Source organism: Branchiostoma lanceolatum, chromosome 15 (genome assembly GCF_035083965.1).
Source record: "Branchiostoma lanceolatum isolate klBraLanc5 chromosome 15, klBraLanc5.hap2, whole genome shotgun sequence".
NCBI lineage: Eukaryota > Metazoa > Chordata > Leptocardii > Amphioxiformes > Branchiostomatidae > Branchiostoma > Branchiostoma lanceolatum.
In genome coordinates, this window is record NC_089736.1 from 8,061,079 (window position 1) to 8,076,931 (window position 15,853).

A 15,853-nucleotide genomic window follows, 5' to 3' on the forward strand; every position below is an offset into this window, starting at 1 on the left:
GAACTGCAACCACTTAGTTTGAGAAAGGCAAATGGTCCTACATTCCAGAGCTATACTAAAGCACCGCTTACACTTCTAACGCTGACCCTGTCCGTAACCTTAACCTCATGACTTCCTGAACCTCGCGGCTACAGGAGTGATTTGTTGAGGACACATGGGACGATAACGCAGACAAGTCGGATCCTTAACCTTGGACGATGCCCGCCATGACCAACGAACACAATGTGAACCATCTGCTGCAGTAGAGATTGTACCAGATCAGAAGTGACCTCTTCTGCCTCAAAGGCAATCATAGATGTCCAGCAGGTGCCTCTTCAAATCCTTGTTTGACTCTGTCCCTTTCCAGTTTCATTTGGAAACCTAGTATGTCAACGTTAACAATCCACACTTAATGGAAAACCAAGGCGTCAGAGATGAGATTCCATCAGGACTTTGACGTCACTAGTGGGGGTTAGTGATTCTTCGGGCATTTCTTACAAACCGATACAGGAATGTTTATGTCTTAGCTTGTATAAGTGGGTAGTTAGATGCGGTCTGTTGACATGACATTGTGCCAAAGCAGCTAAAATTCGATGAGGAAAGTCTGATAAGTGTCGCAGTAGAAAAGCGGCATGTTGCAACTTAAAAACACCGTAATCAATGTACGGAAGCGAGTTATGTGGCAGAGACTGTCATTCGTGAATCCGAATGTTGTGCAGAAATTACACAGGAGCAAACGTTTGTGTATCTGTTCACCCTAGTCATGGTGAGTCAACACGGTTCCATGACATTGGAAGGTGATGCATCTCACGCCACATGATTGCAATCACTAGAGACATCGTGTGTCAGTTGTCTGTACCCTTTCGCTAGTCTTTGACCTTTATGGCATCATGACCTTTATATCACCAGGGTTTCCCGTCTGGTCTAGTTGACACTTTGCCATTGTCTAGTTGGTACCTTGCCATTAACTTATTGATTTGTTGCCCAACTGATAGATTGCTGTCGTCTAGTTGATACGTCGCCAGTTAGTCTACCTGGAATCTTTCCATTGCACGGTTGGTACCGTTCCATAGTTCCGAGATGATATAGTGATATAGCGTCTAGCTGGTACCTTTCCATAGCCTAGTTGATAGTATTGCCTTTGCCCAGTTGATGTATTGCCATTGGCCAGTTGATACATTGACATTGCCTATCATTTTGATACGTTGTCATCGTCTAGTCGATATGTTGTCATTGTTTAGTTGATAGGTTGCAATGCTCTAGCTATTAGAATTCTATTGTCTAGTTAATGCATTGCCATTTAGTCTACCTGGTATTCTGCCATATTCGTGTTGATACGTTGCCATTTAGTCTTGGCCCCCTGCTATGTTCTCGTTGGTAAGTTGCCGCTGTCTGTTTGATACAGTGCCATGGCACAATGGCAGCATGTCAAACCGACAGTGCGTAAATGCTTTGAAATGCCATCAGAAGTTCACCTGATTCTGATCTAACCACATTTAAGATGCTTGAGGCATTTGACGCGGTCTTGGGTATGAGGATGCAATTAAAAGAGAACAGGAAATACAGGCCCTAGGGGTAAGAAGTAGTCAACATTTTTGTTCGATCATATTTTTACTTACATCCATTACTTTTTTCCAGTCAACGTGACCTTGAAAAGATTCTGCTCATTGGTTTGCCGTGGGGGGGGGGGGGGGGGGCAACACAACTTTGAAACATTGATTGGGGAGTTGCCAACGTCTCTGATTTGCACTTTCATGCAGACGGGAACGTCCGTTCGAAGTCTCAATCAAGGCCTGTTGCTATGATCAAAGGCAGCTTGTGTTATTCCAGGCTTGTATGTGCCTATTTAAATCTACAAACCTACCGAGAGGAGTAGGGGTGACCGATGTGCTTGGCTCAATACGAAGCCGCATTTCACAATCAGCTACAGAAAAAAAATATAATGCTTCGTCCTCAGTAAGAGGTCGGTCCGCCACAGTAGTGTTCTGGACAAACCACAGAAATCAAGCCCGACCGTTACGTCATGTGTATCGTTATATCCTGCTTTGGTGGTGACCTTCGCCAATACTTAACTCGTTATCTCTGGATCATTATCAGCGGCTTGGGTAAGACAGGACAGGACAGGACTAAGATGTTGACCTTGTGGTGTTTAATGATAATGAAGGTGAACAACTGGTGGCGCTGTTACTGGCGCCTTTACTCCATAAACTTCTTTTGAGTTTCAAATCAACATCTTCCGTTGCGACGATCCTGACACATAAGGAATGTTGACATGTGGCACCGCGAGGGCTTCAAGTTGCGTGTAAAAACTTCTGTTGATACGACTAGAATCAAACAATGATCCCTCCAAAGTGGCAGGTTTACATGGTTTAGAGGCGGCTGTCGTACTCTGATCACGGTAGGATTGAACTAACAAAGACGTTGCTGTTGTAGCATCGTTCAGGCTTATCGTGTGCAAGCCTGCTGTGCCCTGCGTGTTGTGAAGGGCCTCATCGCGGCACTACGTGGATATTGGCAAGCTTCTGTTGCTGGTTAGATGACGACCAATATTGTCAACATTGTGTAACGTGTACAGCAGAATGTTTGTCTTACTTGTCATATCACCAAAAACGATACTTGTAGTACAAGAACAGAGACCATAAGGATCACACAAACATTATCATAAATAACTATTAGGAAAAATCCAATTTTAGACTTCTATACCCTCTAACTTCGAATTCCCTTTTCCCCTGTCTCAATTACATTTTTTCCACATACACTCCCCCTTCGACCCTGTACGCACGCGTAGACTGCTGCATGCGGTGAAGTTCAAACATTACGTATGATTCCAGCGAACCTTGCAGAACTGTCTACTAATTTAACTAAAACAGGAACAAACAAATCCAGGCTTTCATCTGGGGTTCCCGACATAACAGGACTTCCTGCCACAGACTCCAGGATGGGGATAAATCCTGCCGGGACCTGCTGGCGACCTGCCCGAGTATGTGGGGTTAACACCGGCAAGATTTCATCTCGGAATTAGGGGCGAGTCCTTGGGAAGGGCCTGAACTTGGTTAACCTAATAAAACTTAAAGAGCAGGGAAAGTTGTTAACGGCCGTTTGGAAACCCAACCCGTAATCCATAGTCCGAATTTTGGGGCAATTTGTTTTGCGTTTGCTCCAAAGTCCCCTTTAAGGTGGACGAGTCCTTTAAATGGGAGTAACCTGATAAAGCTTAAAGAGCAAGGAAAGTTTAGTTAACGGCCGTTTAGAAACCCAAACCGTAACCTTATTCCATAGTCCAGATTTTGGAGCAATCTATGTTTGAATTTGCCCCCAAAATGGCAAACGGTGGACAAGTCCTTGGGAAAGGCCTGAACTTCGTTAACCTAATAAAGCTAAAGGAGCCAGGAACGTTTAGCTAACGGCCATTTGGAAACCCAAACCGTAACCCCAATCCATAGTCCGAATTTTGGGGCAAAGTTTTGCGTTTTTGCTCCCAAATTCCTTTTAAGGTCATGTTCTACTTTGCAAAGATAAAAGGCCAATCAGAACATCTCTCATACCGTTAAAAGGAAGGGGCTTAGCTTTGTTGAGTTCAAGTATCTTTGGAGAACATTTAGGAGAAATTACCTATCCAGCAGCGTCTTAGACATCAAAAATAACCAATACAAATCTGTATCTTCTGCCCAAAGCCAAAGTGAAGGCAACAATTAACCCAACAGTGATTAACGTTCAAAAGCATGTAATGAGGTTTTGTGGTGCAGATTATGATAAGAAATGTCTTGAGCATGGTAGTCTGGATGACACTAAAGGGGCCCCTTCTCGAAACATGACGCCAAAGTCACTGACGGACTAGCTTAGAGACTGGTGGACGGTAATCAGTTGTTGTGCTTCAGGATCTCTCCCCACTCACTTAAAGGCAGGTCTGAAGCTTTCCAGCTGGTTCTGTCCAATTGTCCAACGTTCATCATGTGCAAACTGATGCCAAATGGGTGACTGGCAGTGAACAGAGCTTTCAGAGCACGACTCCTCAGCTGATGCTGCAAAGTTCCATGTAGTTTTAGGGAAGCTTAAACGAGCAAATTGCTCTTGCAGTGGTCAACAACCGATATTTCTGAAAATCTCATTTTAAGCCTGAGTCATTGAATCATGAATTCCACTCATACCATTCTTACCTTTTCTAGATGCCCTGCCCACAGACTTACCAAGAGAATGGACCGGCCAAAGTATATAATGGGGTGATGCAACCGCTGCAAGACAGTGGACAGATGTAGTTAAATTTGGCTATGCTACTGGAGATTTATCATTAGACCCGATAGCCTCGTAAGCAGGCCTGCCAGGCGCTTCCTGAACGAGCTCTTTCATACGCTCTGCTGTCCTTGAGCATGAAGAAGAGAGCAAGACTAATCTCCGTTGACAATCCAATTCCACGACTGAAGTGAGATTTTACCCCTGAGCGGACGCTTCGGGCTTCCATCTGGTGGTTACAGGGTGAAGACTGTCAGTTTAACTGGACGCACGTCTGGCGGGAATGTGGCCCATTGACCGTGAAGGTCGGAAGATGTGTACCCCTGTCTCTAGAGGCCATTCATCTTCTGTGCTTCCCCTAAATGGGCAGTCGTTTAGAATCGGGATTGATGGCTTATGAGGCAGGGGTTAAGTCTGCTACACTGACGGGACACTTCAGACCCAGTTAGGAGTTTGGTCAGACATTCTTTCAGCTACTGAAAGGCATGTACGAGGGGGATGTGAAGAGTTGGAGATGGAGTGTTACTTGAGTACGTTGTTCAGGTCCCTGCTTACGGCAATGGTGAAGAGAGACAGCAGACAATGGAGAATGGGTGAGAGAGAGGGGAGGGGGAGGGGGAGGGGGAGGGACGGAGAGAGAAACTGAAGAGGGGAGAGGGCAGAGAGAGAGGAAGAAGATAGGGGGAGCCTGAGATCGAGGGGGGGTGAGGGGACGTGAGAGAGAGAGTGTGTGTGTGTGTGTGTGTGTGTGTGTGTGTGTGTGTGTGTGTGTGTGTGTGTGTGTGTGTCTGTGTGTGTGTGTGTGTGTGCGTGTCTGTGTGTGCGTGACTGTGTGTGCGTGCGCGTGTGTGTGTGTGTGTGGGGGGGGGGGGGCTGGGGGAGACAGACAGACAGACGGACGGACAGAAATGCAGAACCCTGGCTACTGGCTTGACCCACTTGGAGATGGCAAAATCGAACAGTACACCAAAGGGGGCGTTGAGCCAGGATTTAAACTCAGGTCCCATCCAATTGCCCCTGTAGTTTGTCATCGTTAACCACTGACACAAGGGCGAGCTACGTTCGAAGTTCAAAAGGGAGATAAAGAGCAGACCTTCTGTCCCACAGCACGTCTGTCGTTCCCAGGTTCACGCGACCTTGGACTGTGCACGTGACCGCCATACATAGCTCTCGTTCCACGGCGATCTGACATATGGTCCCAGGCTGTTACGGGTTTACCCAGCGGCATGAACCGTGCCGCCACCGTGTCGTGTTTGGTAGTCTGTTATGCCTCGTTGGGCCAACAGTTTTGATAACGGGGATGTTGCATCTGTCAAAGCAAATAAAAAATAGGCCGACCTTTCGTCAGGAATTCAGAGAAACTTAAAGAGGATGCATTTGCAGGAACGAACCACAAGTGTTCGCTTTCCACATCTCTACATCGGAGTCTATGTAACAGTAAGTGGGACAAATACCGGGTAAGGTACACCCTTACCTTAATCAAACACAAGTGTTTCTGATTTCTCGCATCCTGGCAGAAGAAATCTGACGGCTCAGTCTGAGATGGCTGACCGGATAGGACGGATGTACGTATACCACTGTGGCCTGGAGGGCTATCACTGTTGGACATACCCCCACACACGGGACGCCGTAAGCATCAAAGGGAACGTCTTGACATGAAGAAGTAGCAAAAGGCAGTGTTGTAATGATCGTGTTTTGAACAAACGGTTGCTGTACTCCTCCTACGTTCATAGAGCGCTGGATCACCCCCACAAACCCAATGTGTGACAGTCAGCTGAAGAACTGGATAAGTATAAGGATTTATACTCGAGAAAAACTTCTACCTAACCGAAGACTCGACTCGACTCAATACAATAGCTCTACGCGACTCAATACAACAGAGACTAAAGCAAATGCAACTGAGGTTACCAGTGTTTTCTATACCATGTAAAAAAATTAAACTCTACTGAAGTGATGCACCTTTTGACGGCATTCTGATCAGAAACTTTCCCCAAGCCCGTACAGCTTTCTGTTATTTATGTGTCTTTTAGGCAAATACTGTAGTTTGACGAAGGCCATACGCATGTTTTAGCTAGCCTCTTGGGAGCGTACCAAGGCTAAGAAGACTGGACTGCGCCAGGGGGGGAAATGATACCATCCCATGAACCCTCAATACACATCCAGTAATACACACCCACAGATGGCTGACTGTGGGCAAGAAGCATATAGACTTTTCATGTTGCCTTTGATATTGCAGCAACAGGTACAATTTGAGCATAAGATTTTCTTGTCTTGAACTGCCAAAAGACTTAAGTAGTCCATGAGACTGTCTGACCTTTATAATTTGTGCACAACTTTCTCTCTTGTGTCACAAACACTTGTGGACCATTGTACAAATATTCACCACAAATTCTGTGTCCAAACTTGACCAAACTACAGTGTTTTTCTGAAAACACTGTTGATTGATAATACTATACTGCTTGTGCTTCAGAAGAAACAAAATGCACCAAAAAGCACCCATGGGAAAGTACAGAAAATCATATTTGATATTGTTTTTGTAATAATTGTAAACAAACATAATTTTCTGTACTTTTCCATGGGTGCTTTTTGGTGCATTTCGGTTTTTCTGATGCACAAGTAGTATGATATCATCAATCAACAGTGTTTTCAGAAAAACACTGTAGTTTGGTCAAGTTTGGACACAGAATTTGTGGTGAATGTTTGTACAATGGTCCATAGGTGTTTGTGACACAATTTAGAAAGTTGTGCATAAATTACAAAGGTCAGGCAGTCTCATGGACTACTTTAGTCTTTTGACAGTTCAAGAGAAGAAAATCTAATGCTCAAATTGTACATGTTGCTGCAATATCAAAGGCAACATGACAAGTCTGTATACTTCTTGCCCACATCTGTGGGTGTGTATTACTGGATGTGTATTGAGGAATCATGGGATGGTATCAAATCTCCTCCTGGGACTGCGCGTTTTAGCTAGCCTGAGCCCGCTGCGGATTGACATCTCCACAGATTTCCCCGGAAAAATCCGATGTTCTGGCGGCTAGAGTTGTAAATCCCGAGGGCCCATGGGGTCGGCTTAATGAAGGAGTCGCCCCGTAGGACTCACCGTCTCCCGCCGCTTCAATGTCCAGATAAATGGATAGCGAAAGCAGGAACATAACGAGCTGTGGGCTGGTCATTTCGGGTGTCCAGGAGTCGGAGAACGGTTGTTGCAATAGCCATGACAAAGTCAATTTGGAAAGACCACAATCTCTTCATAGTCGGCACATTGTTGTACAAACACTACTGCCCTCCCCGTGAAGATCAAGGCCATGGAGACACCTGATCTCAATCTGGAAACACTTTAGCTCAAAATTATCTGGGTACGTATTTCTGGCTCTCTGATGTACATTTATTTATGATAGATAAATCCCTGTGTAAAATCACATACATGAATTGTGGAAATGCGTTTGCCTGAGTGTCATCCTGTTTCAGTTCCAGGCTCTACCTTCACCAAACAAGGTAGAGCCTGGAACTGAAACAGGATGACACTCAGGCTAGAAATGAGTACTCTCTCAGCAAATAGGTGTCAGCCTAGAATCTTTAGACTGTTAACTACAGTTTGGTTCACTTCCAACGGTCTCTAGACCGGCTAAACAAGACTGGAATCCAGGCTAGATATGTGCCTGGGTTCGGTCCGTTTGTCCGAAGGTATCCACGCTCACTACAAGATCTAGCCTGGATGCCAGCCTTCTTTAATAGCTTCATGAATTCAGTCAGCTTCTACAGCAACTTTGCGTCCTGCCAGAAAGGTCGACGTTGGGGAGCAAACAAAAGCTAACATGACTGGCATCCAGGTCCAAGGAGGCAAGAACTGAAGTAAAGGTAGCCTGCATCCCAGACCCCCAAACTCTAAAATATCTATCGTGTGATGTTTTAGAGATTGGTGGTCTGGCATCCAGGCTAAGCATAAGGTAAAGTTGACAGACAATCACCCGACAAACTACCACCCGACAGACCTTGGTGTCATCGCAGAAGACATGCTTTCAAGGTTTCAGAATTAACAAAACAATATAGTCTAGCCTGTGGCACAGACTTTCACAATAAACTCCACGCAATGATTGAACCCCATCACAAGCAAAGAAAACATACCGATCGCAAGTGTCGCTGCCCTGCTTGGAGAACGTGCCTGTGAGTTTCAACAACTCCTGACGTGGACTGAAAACTTACTGCCACGCGTCTCGTTCACTGAACCCCGCTCCCGACACAACTGTTAGATCTTAGACGTCACCAGGAAACCAGGCAGACAGCTTCAAGGTGGCTGAAGCCGTTAGCACTTAAAAACTGCCCACTACAAGGCCAGCGCCAGCAAATCTGTCGACCTCAGCATGCGAAAGCAAACAGTGGGAGTGCATAATATTCATCTACTCTGCCTCCCAATGACGAAACAATTTGCGCCTCCCAATGACGAAACAATTTGCACAACTTGGGTGCCCAAAACTCCTAATAAATCAAATCTGAACGTCCTCGCCCCATTAAATTTGATCCAAATCGTGGACAGCATCACTCCAGCGGCTTCCTATTTCATCAGACACAAACCCCTCTGTTAAAAGCAATTAAACTCGTTAAAGTCCATTTAGAGGTCGTTAAGTTCTGCCTAATGTGGTCCCGAAGGCCTAGTTCCTTCCTGCTACCGTCTTTCTTCTGGTCTGGAGGAACAACAAACATCGCTTCTCTACCCCTGCGTTACATCTGTAAGGGCTGGAAAATTTGCCACAATGACTCCCTTTATAGTTGTCGAAGGCACAAGTTACACAAACCCAGCAGAATCACAGCATCCAGGCATGCAGGCACAGTCATGGGTCAGTAGTGGTCATCGCCAGACTGACCACTGTTTTGAGACCTCCCCGAAACGTGATTCATGTCCGAGGCTCATCTCATCTATCCCCTAGTCTTGGGGCACGGCAGAAGATCTGGCAACCAGTTTTCCCCACCCTTCTCGGTTTTCTGGTTTTCTTAGTGTTCCATGCTTGTCCATACTGTGATATTATCCTCCCGTCTTTTCCGTTGTCTAACTCTCTTTCTTCTTCCCTGCACGGTTCCTTGCATATCATTTTTGGCTAGTCCCGATCAGTTTTCTTTTCAAGCCTGGTGAGTCTTCGTGTATCCATGGAGACCTAAATTGATTTTCGAAAATCTACCAATGGTACCAAATCTAGGGATCAACCATCGTAGAGAACGCAACGATGCATTCTTATCTTGTAAAAACTCATGGCGGAGACGTAGACGAAAGAAGCCGCAAAAGCTACAGACACCAACGATAAGTTTATGAGCTTATGTAGTACCAAGTTACTACCAACCCTAAAGTTTAATCCCCAAAGGCAGCCGCAAAAGCTAGTGTAGGCATATGACCATGTCGTTAAAGAATCCCGTTGAAATCCTCATCTTTTATCATGAGGAATCCGAACCAGAGAGACAGCCCAGGCAGCTGGGAACAGGTGACGATGTCCAAGACGACGTCATGAAAGAGTTGTTGTTCCAAAAATGAGAAAGGATCCAGTAGTCAAGATTGCTTCCAAGATAAGAATAGCTCTCTTGTTTGCAAAGATGACAAACAGACTGCAAGAGCTTCGAGAATACGGCTACAAATGTTTTAAATGCAGTAGGTGAAAGTTGGCAACGCACGTTGCTGATCCTCCGCAGATCACTATATAACACTTTCTCTGACAGCTCTTGGCGTAGTAGACATTGTTTACCCGCTTGTTTTGGTCCACACCACCAGACCCCCCTACAACTAGTGTTAGAAAGATCTTAGAAACCCTGACAGGTCCCAAAGCATTACGAGCCGATCGCCACTTATGTGAAAGAGACCGGGCTTTGAAAGCTCCCAGATCGCTATGATAGATAAACAGTGCGTTGCAACGATCTCCTAAATCTAGCGCGGTCTTTGTTTTGTTAGGGAGACCTCATCGGGGAACGGCTGAGAACATGCAACTGATTAGAGCCCACTGACGCAAGGCAAAAACTTGATACAAGAGGCGGGATACAAAATCAAGAGTACGGGACCCTCTACGACGTATACGAACTTCACGGTGTGCTGCAGTGCGTGTTAAACGTCTCGAAATGCAAATCAGCTAAGCACGATTTTATCCAAGGCACAAAACGGCCCAAATGAGTAGATACAGCCTTCCCTGTGTCTTCCTGAGAGCGGTCCTTATCAAGACCATACGGCGGCAGGCAAGAACCTCACCCCGGCCAGCGCACTCGGTAAGGAGCCACAGAAAGCTAACTCCTTTGTAGCAATGCTTCCAAATACTTTCTCCTCCTCCACACAAAGTTCACGACTCAGACGCGCCCTCCACTAAACCACAAAGGTCCCTTACCTTGACCACTTCCAGTTGCTGCTGCTCCAGGTCCGTGCGAGTACACCACAAGCCAAGAGAAGACGATCCGCCGCGCTGCCACGCAAAGTAAAGACCTGTGTAGCCTGTGCGGCTTCTCTCTCACATTCTCACGACTTTTCACTTAGCACCTTAACCCGGACCAGATGGGGAGGCGCGGGGAAAGAATGGCGGGAATAGGGCAGGTCGACACTGCGGGCACGGCCGGCCCACTTTTAACCCGCCCTCTAAAAATACACCCGAATCTCTTCATAAATCTCCTGCGCTATTTTCAATGTTTTGATACATCTCCAGCCTTTAGGCAGTGGTTGAAGCAGGTTGTATATTGGAGGTTTAATAGAGGGTACTTTTTTGTTTACGTGATGGGCTATCAGAGGTTGTCAGGAGGAAACGTGCCTTCCCTGGAGTGAACCCACTGGATTCCTTCCCGGTGCGTCACAGCTCCACCATAGCCGTCACATGTGTTCTCACAACACCAGCACCAGACTAGATCAGACAAGAACCATTGCCTACTGCCATGAGGTGATAGATTGATGCTCCAGCCTTGAGCTAGGCTTAGACAGGAGAGCGATAAATGTTCCTCTTGGGCATCAAGTTGAAGACCGTTAAAGAGCATGTTGGTCCTGTGGTCTTCTATCATATGCTATCGGTAAGAACTTGATGATACAGGCTTATTTGACTCTTATTTGTTCTGACGAAATTCTAACTTTCACCAGAAGCCCCTCTTACACATTCACAACCTTCCCCCGACCTTGGCCCCGACCGCAAGCCAACCAGTTAGGCCACGCTTATCTTTCGCGACAACCATGCCACAATCATTTTACAACCAGTAAATGACCCACCAGCCTAGCCAAGAATGTTTTCGAATCTACTCCGAATCGCTCCCGGGATGATGGCCAACCATCCCGACCTCCAGTCGCGGACTGCAGACTCCTTCCTGACTGATTCTCAACCGATTGTCAACTCTCTCGCGAATCAGAATGGGCAAAACCAGCGATTTTTAAAAGAGGAGTCATTTTTGTTTTTAGTCAACATGATTTACCTCTATGATGTTGTTCTCGTAACTACCAGCAGACTTATGAGTTAGAAGAGAGTCATCTAAGGATACGATTCTCTGGAAGGGGTCAAAATTCTGGACACTGAACCCGACTACTTTGTGAGAGGAGTGACTGCGGCCATCTGCGTCAAGGCACACCGACCATCTCTCAACCGGGACGGGGGGCGATACCGACTTCCGACGAACTTTGACCCAGTGCTGACGTCACACGTGCGGAAAAGTCACGTGTCTACAGCAGTTGGGTCAGATATCTGAAGAAGATCGAACAGTTTAATTTCTCATTATTTAATTTACTAACTCAGATGAACTTTTATGCTGATACGGGGTGAGTCATCGGTAGGTTGGGAACTAGTTGGGAGCAAGTCAGCATTGGTCGTGGCTCCCAACCACGCCCCAACCACTGCCGACTAATTCCCAACTAGAAACCAACCAGCCCCCAACCCTTTTCCCGACCCATTCCAGACCTCCCGTCCACTCCTGACCGTTTCAAACATTCTGAAATATTCGCCGACCAGTAGCCAACCGCGCCGACCAACTGAAAACCTCAGCCGACCTTGCTCCAACCGACTCCAAAACCATGGTCGGGGGAAGGTGAGTGGTCTGTAGGCCACGGCCGTGTTCACCTGTTCCGGCTATGTTTCGAGACTGTCAGCAGTATATTGACAGGGTGTTTGCTTATTTTTCACCTAGCTAGAAGCAAAAGGCCAATAGCCTGGTATTCAAACCTATCATAGTGGTTTCATCTTCTCCGCAAATAGAAAAGTCAAAAGAGGTCGAAGATGATTCGGATACCAGGTTAGAAGGCCCTGGAGGTTGGCCCGGACCTCATCTGTGACATCCGTTAATCTTATTCGGAACGGGCATTAGTTGAATTACGGACAAGAGGGGAAAATAAAACATTTTCTTATCCCGGATTTGGGCTTTTTTAGTGTATCCTTCGATAAGGACTAACTAAAACCTCCCTCTACAATAGATCTATCAATCTATGAAATGATTGACGTTTGGGGACATATAGAATTCATTGGGACGCACGCCTTCCGTTTACTGACCCCCCCTCCCCTTTACAGACCTTCACCTGTAGCTGAAGATGTAGGTCACTCCATCACCTGACGCAAGCTGTTTCTTATTCCGACTGTTAGAAACCCTATCATCATCTATAAAACCCCGCATCTATATAAGAACCGTCCTCGATCTTATGATCTTATCCAAGACCTTTAAGATCTTTATTTTACTTTGTGGGCCAGAGTTTACTTACAGAAGCGACGAACGGAATGTAAACCAGGAACATATACAGAAGAAACCAATAGAATATGACCTTGAACGTGTGCGAAATAAGAGTTTTTGATAGGGTTCGCACGCCTCCTGTCAAAAGGCCGATGAACTGCAGTCAACTGGTGAACCCAGCTGACCTTGAGGGTTGACTTGTTCCAGAGAACTGAACTTCATTTCCGTGGGGGACAACTACTTGTGGTACACGGTGTCGCCAAAGGTAAGGTTGTACGCAAGAGTCGGATAAGGAGCTACTTTACTTTACTCTACTCTACTTTACTCTACTCTACTCTACTCTACTCAACTCTACTCTACTCTACTCTACTCTACTCTACTCTACTCTACTCTACTCTACTCTACTCTACTTTAACAATACTCTACACTACTTACTCTACTCTACTCTACTCTACTCTACTCTACTCTACTCTACTCTACTCTACTCTACTCTACTCTACTCTACTCTACTCTACTCTACTCTACTCTACTCTACTCTACTCTACTCCACTCCACTCCACTATACTCTACTCTACTCTACTCTACTCTACTCTACTCTACTCTACTCTACTCTCACTTACTCCACTCTACTCTTCTCTACTCTACTGAGCTTACTTAGGATCGACAGGCTATTTTGATTCGATCTGGATCTTCTGATCCCAATCCTGGCTTCTTTCCCGACTTCAAATGTGGCACTAGGTTACTAGTACCTTATAGTTTTCAAAAACACCTCACGCCCCACCCCGTACCCCCACCACATCAACATTTCTAAAAAAAGATCACAATCTATTTGACATCTCCAAAATTGACATGGCGAGTTCTATTACAAAGTTACATACATCCAATCTGTTTCCTTTTATCGAATGGTTGGAGTTATTCATTCTCGAAATGTAAGACTATTCCAAATTTAGAACATACAAATGTACAACACATTTCGCGTGTCAGGACACATATCAAGACCACCTCACACTATCTAGTAGTTCTTGATATTTATTGATGACTCCATACAGTCACTTACTGTGGAAATAATACAAGCCTTTAGACCTCACGTAAGCCGTTATAAGTTACATGGTTATTACGATATTACAGTAATATTGACTATCTAAATGATTATGTTACAGTTAGAAGGTTTGAATAAAAAAGCGTTTGTCTTTACATAATTATTCATAACATTCGTCAGTTCTCTAAATATCAGATCAAATCATTACATGCAATTCATAACCTCAGCTGTCCTCTTTACAAACCAACTAATGTCAATGAAAAATATCTCCTCGGCGAAGATGACAAGAACAACACCAAGTCAGTGGTAAATATAGCACTACAAAAGTACCAACGTCTGACAGAAAAACACGTCCCTGTGCCCTAGGCATAGTAATCTTCCAATTGGTCACAATAATGGCCAATCAGACAGTGATCTAGTGATGTCTCTGTAGCTCAACGTGGTAGCAGCCTCACAGTTGAGCTCCTGGTTCCAATTGGTTGGTAACTGGGAGGCCCCGGCTCAAATCTTGGGAGGGTATCTCGGTTGGAGCTGCACCCGTCTTTCGGAAGGGACGTGAAATGGGGTCCCGTGTACGAAGAGGTGCCTCGAATAACTAAAGCAACCCCTCCCTGTAAAGATATACCCTGCTACAGAAACAGCAAGGAAACGTGCTGACCTATGTGCCACTAGACACTACAAGATGAACAGCAACAACAGCGACCGTTTCCTGAAGAGAAAAGTCCGTTTCGTGCGAGTCTCTCTCCTTCCGTGCAGGTCTCCAGTCCTAATTGTAACCCGGTGGAGTTTCCCGTGGCTTGACAGTGTGCATGTGTGACGCACGGATTTTTGGCAGATGTCCCAGACTGTCGCTGTGAAGATACACCTTATCAGTGGTGGAAAATGTGGGCCGATATTAACCGTAAATACGTTCCAGATTCTTGGTAGGGACGTGGTTGTTTATCTTCCCAATGTTGGTATTTATATTTAGGAAACAAAACAAAAACAGAGCACGCTGCTAGGGGGCCCAAACCTACACCACTTCTATCTTACGTCAAAAGTCAGCTGCCACTTAAACATCATGATCAAGGCCACAGCATGTCCAGGACCAATGATACAAAAACCGGACGTTCTGCTACAGTTCCAAGGTCACACACCAGGCAGCAAAAAAACTTGACCTTCGTCTACTCAACACCTCCCCACATACCAAATATCATCACAATCCATCCAGGTAACAATGAAAAGGAATCTAAATCTTCTAGATCTGTATCTTTGTGGCTTTGTTGTCTTCTTCCCCAAGAGGTAAGATCGGCGTCATTCTGTTCAACAGCATTTTCTAGAAATCATTCAGCCGCGTAGAATATATTACCCTGAGTGGCATCCTAGTTAGTTCCAGCCCCCACCCCCACCCCCTTCAGTGAAGGGTCTGGATGACACTCAATATATCTCTTTCATCGCTGTTCCTGATACGCGTACGCACACTTCACATGGCGATTTATTCCATAGTGTATCTAGTAGAAAAGAAAGTAAAGTATTACTATGACCTATCTGTCTACACTACAAGTCGCTTCCACGATGAGCACTATCGCCTGCTACTGCAATAATGTGTGGATCTCCTTATGAAATCACCGTAATTTTCTCTGCATGTTCTGTAGACACAGCCTTGACATTGACTTGCTGTCATCCTTGGCAACTTGAACTTGAACTTTGGATGGCAAAGCAACTGCTTCTACATCACGGATGGCTCCAGTCTATAGCGTCTCCGCTGGAGTAACGGGTAAATGTGTGGGATTGTCATAGACAAAAATAGTCGATATCTTCAGGTTCGATTCAAACCGTGTCTTCGGACTGAGTCCGCTTCAGTCGGAGATTCTTTGAACGAATTTGAAGAAGTGACTACAAAATATCCCGGTCCTTTTACTTCGTTCAAAACACATTCAACTTCCCCAAGTACATATACCATAATCAAAA

At 45.5% G+C, this 15,853-nt stretch overlaps 1 protein-coding gene across 5 annotated transcripts in view; it reads right to left on the reverse strand.

The window, feature by feature from the left end:
* Window positions 1-15,853, reverse strand: part of LOC136420369 (uncharacterized) — a 32,464-nt gene that overhangs the window by 15,941 nt on the left and 670 nt on the right. Inside the window, exon 1 of one of the 5 annotated variants that reach the window (XM_066407242.1) lies at window positions 14,562-14,665. The exons of 1 other annotated variant lie outside the window; for it this stretch is intronic. The gene's annotated coding sequence lies outside the window, so the exon portion shown is untranslated. Of the gene's footprint in view, window positions 1-8,334; window positions 8,467-10,565; window positions 10,856-14,561; window positions 14,666-15,853 lie in introns of those variants that run through there. 3 more of the 5 variants (XM_066407239.1, XM_066407240.1, XM_066407243.1) reach the window with 3 other exon arrangements.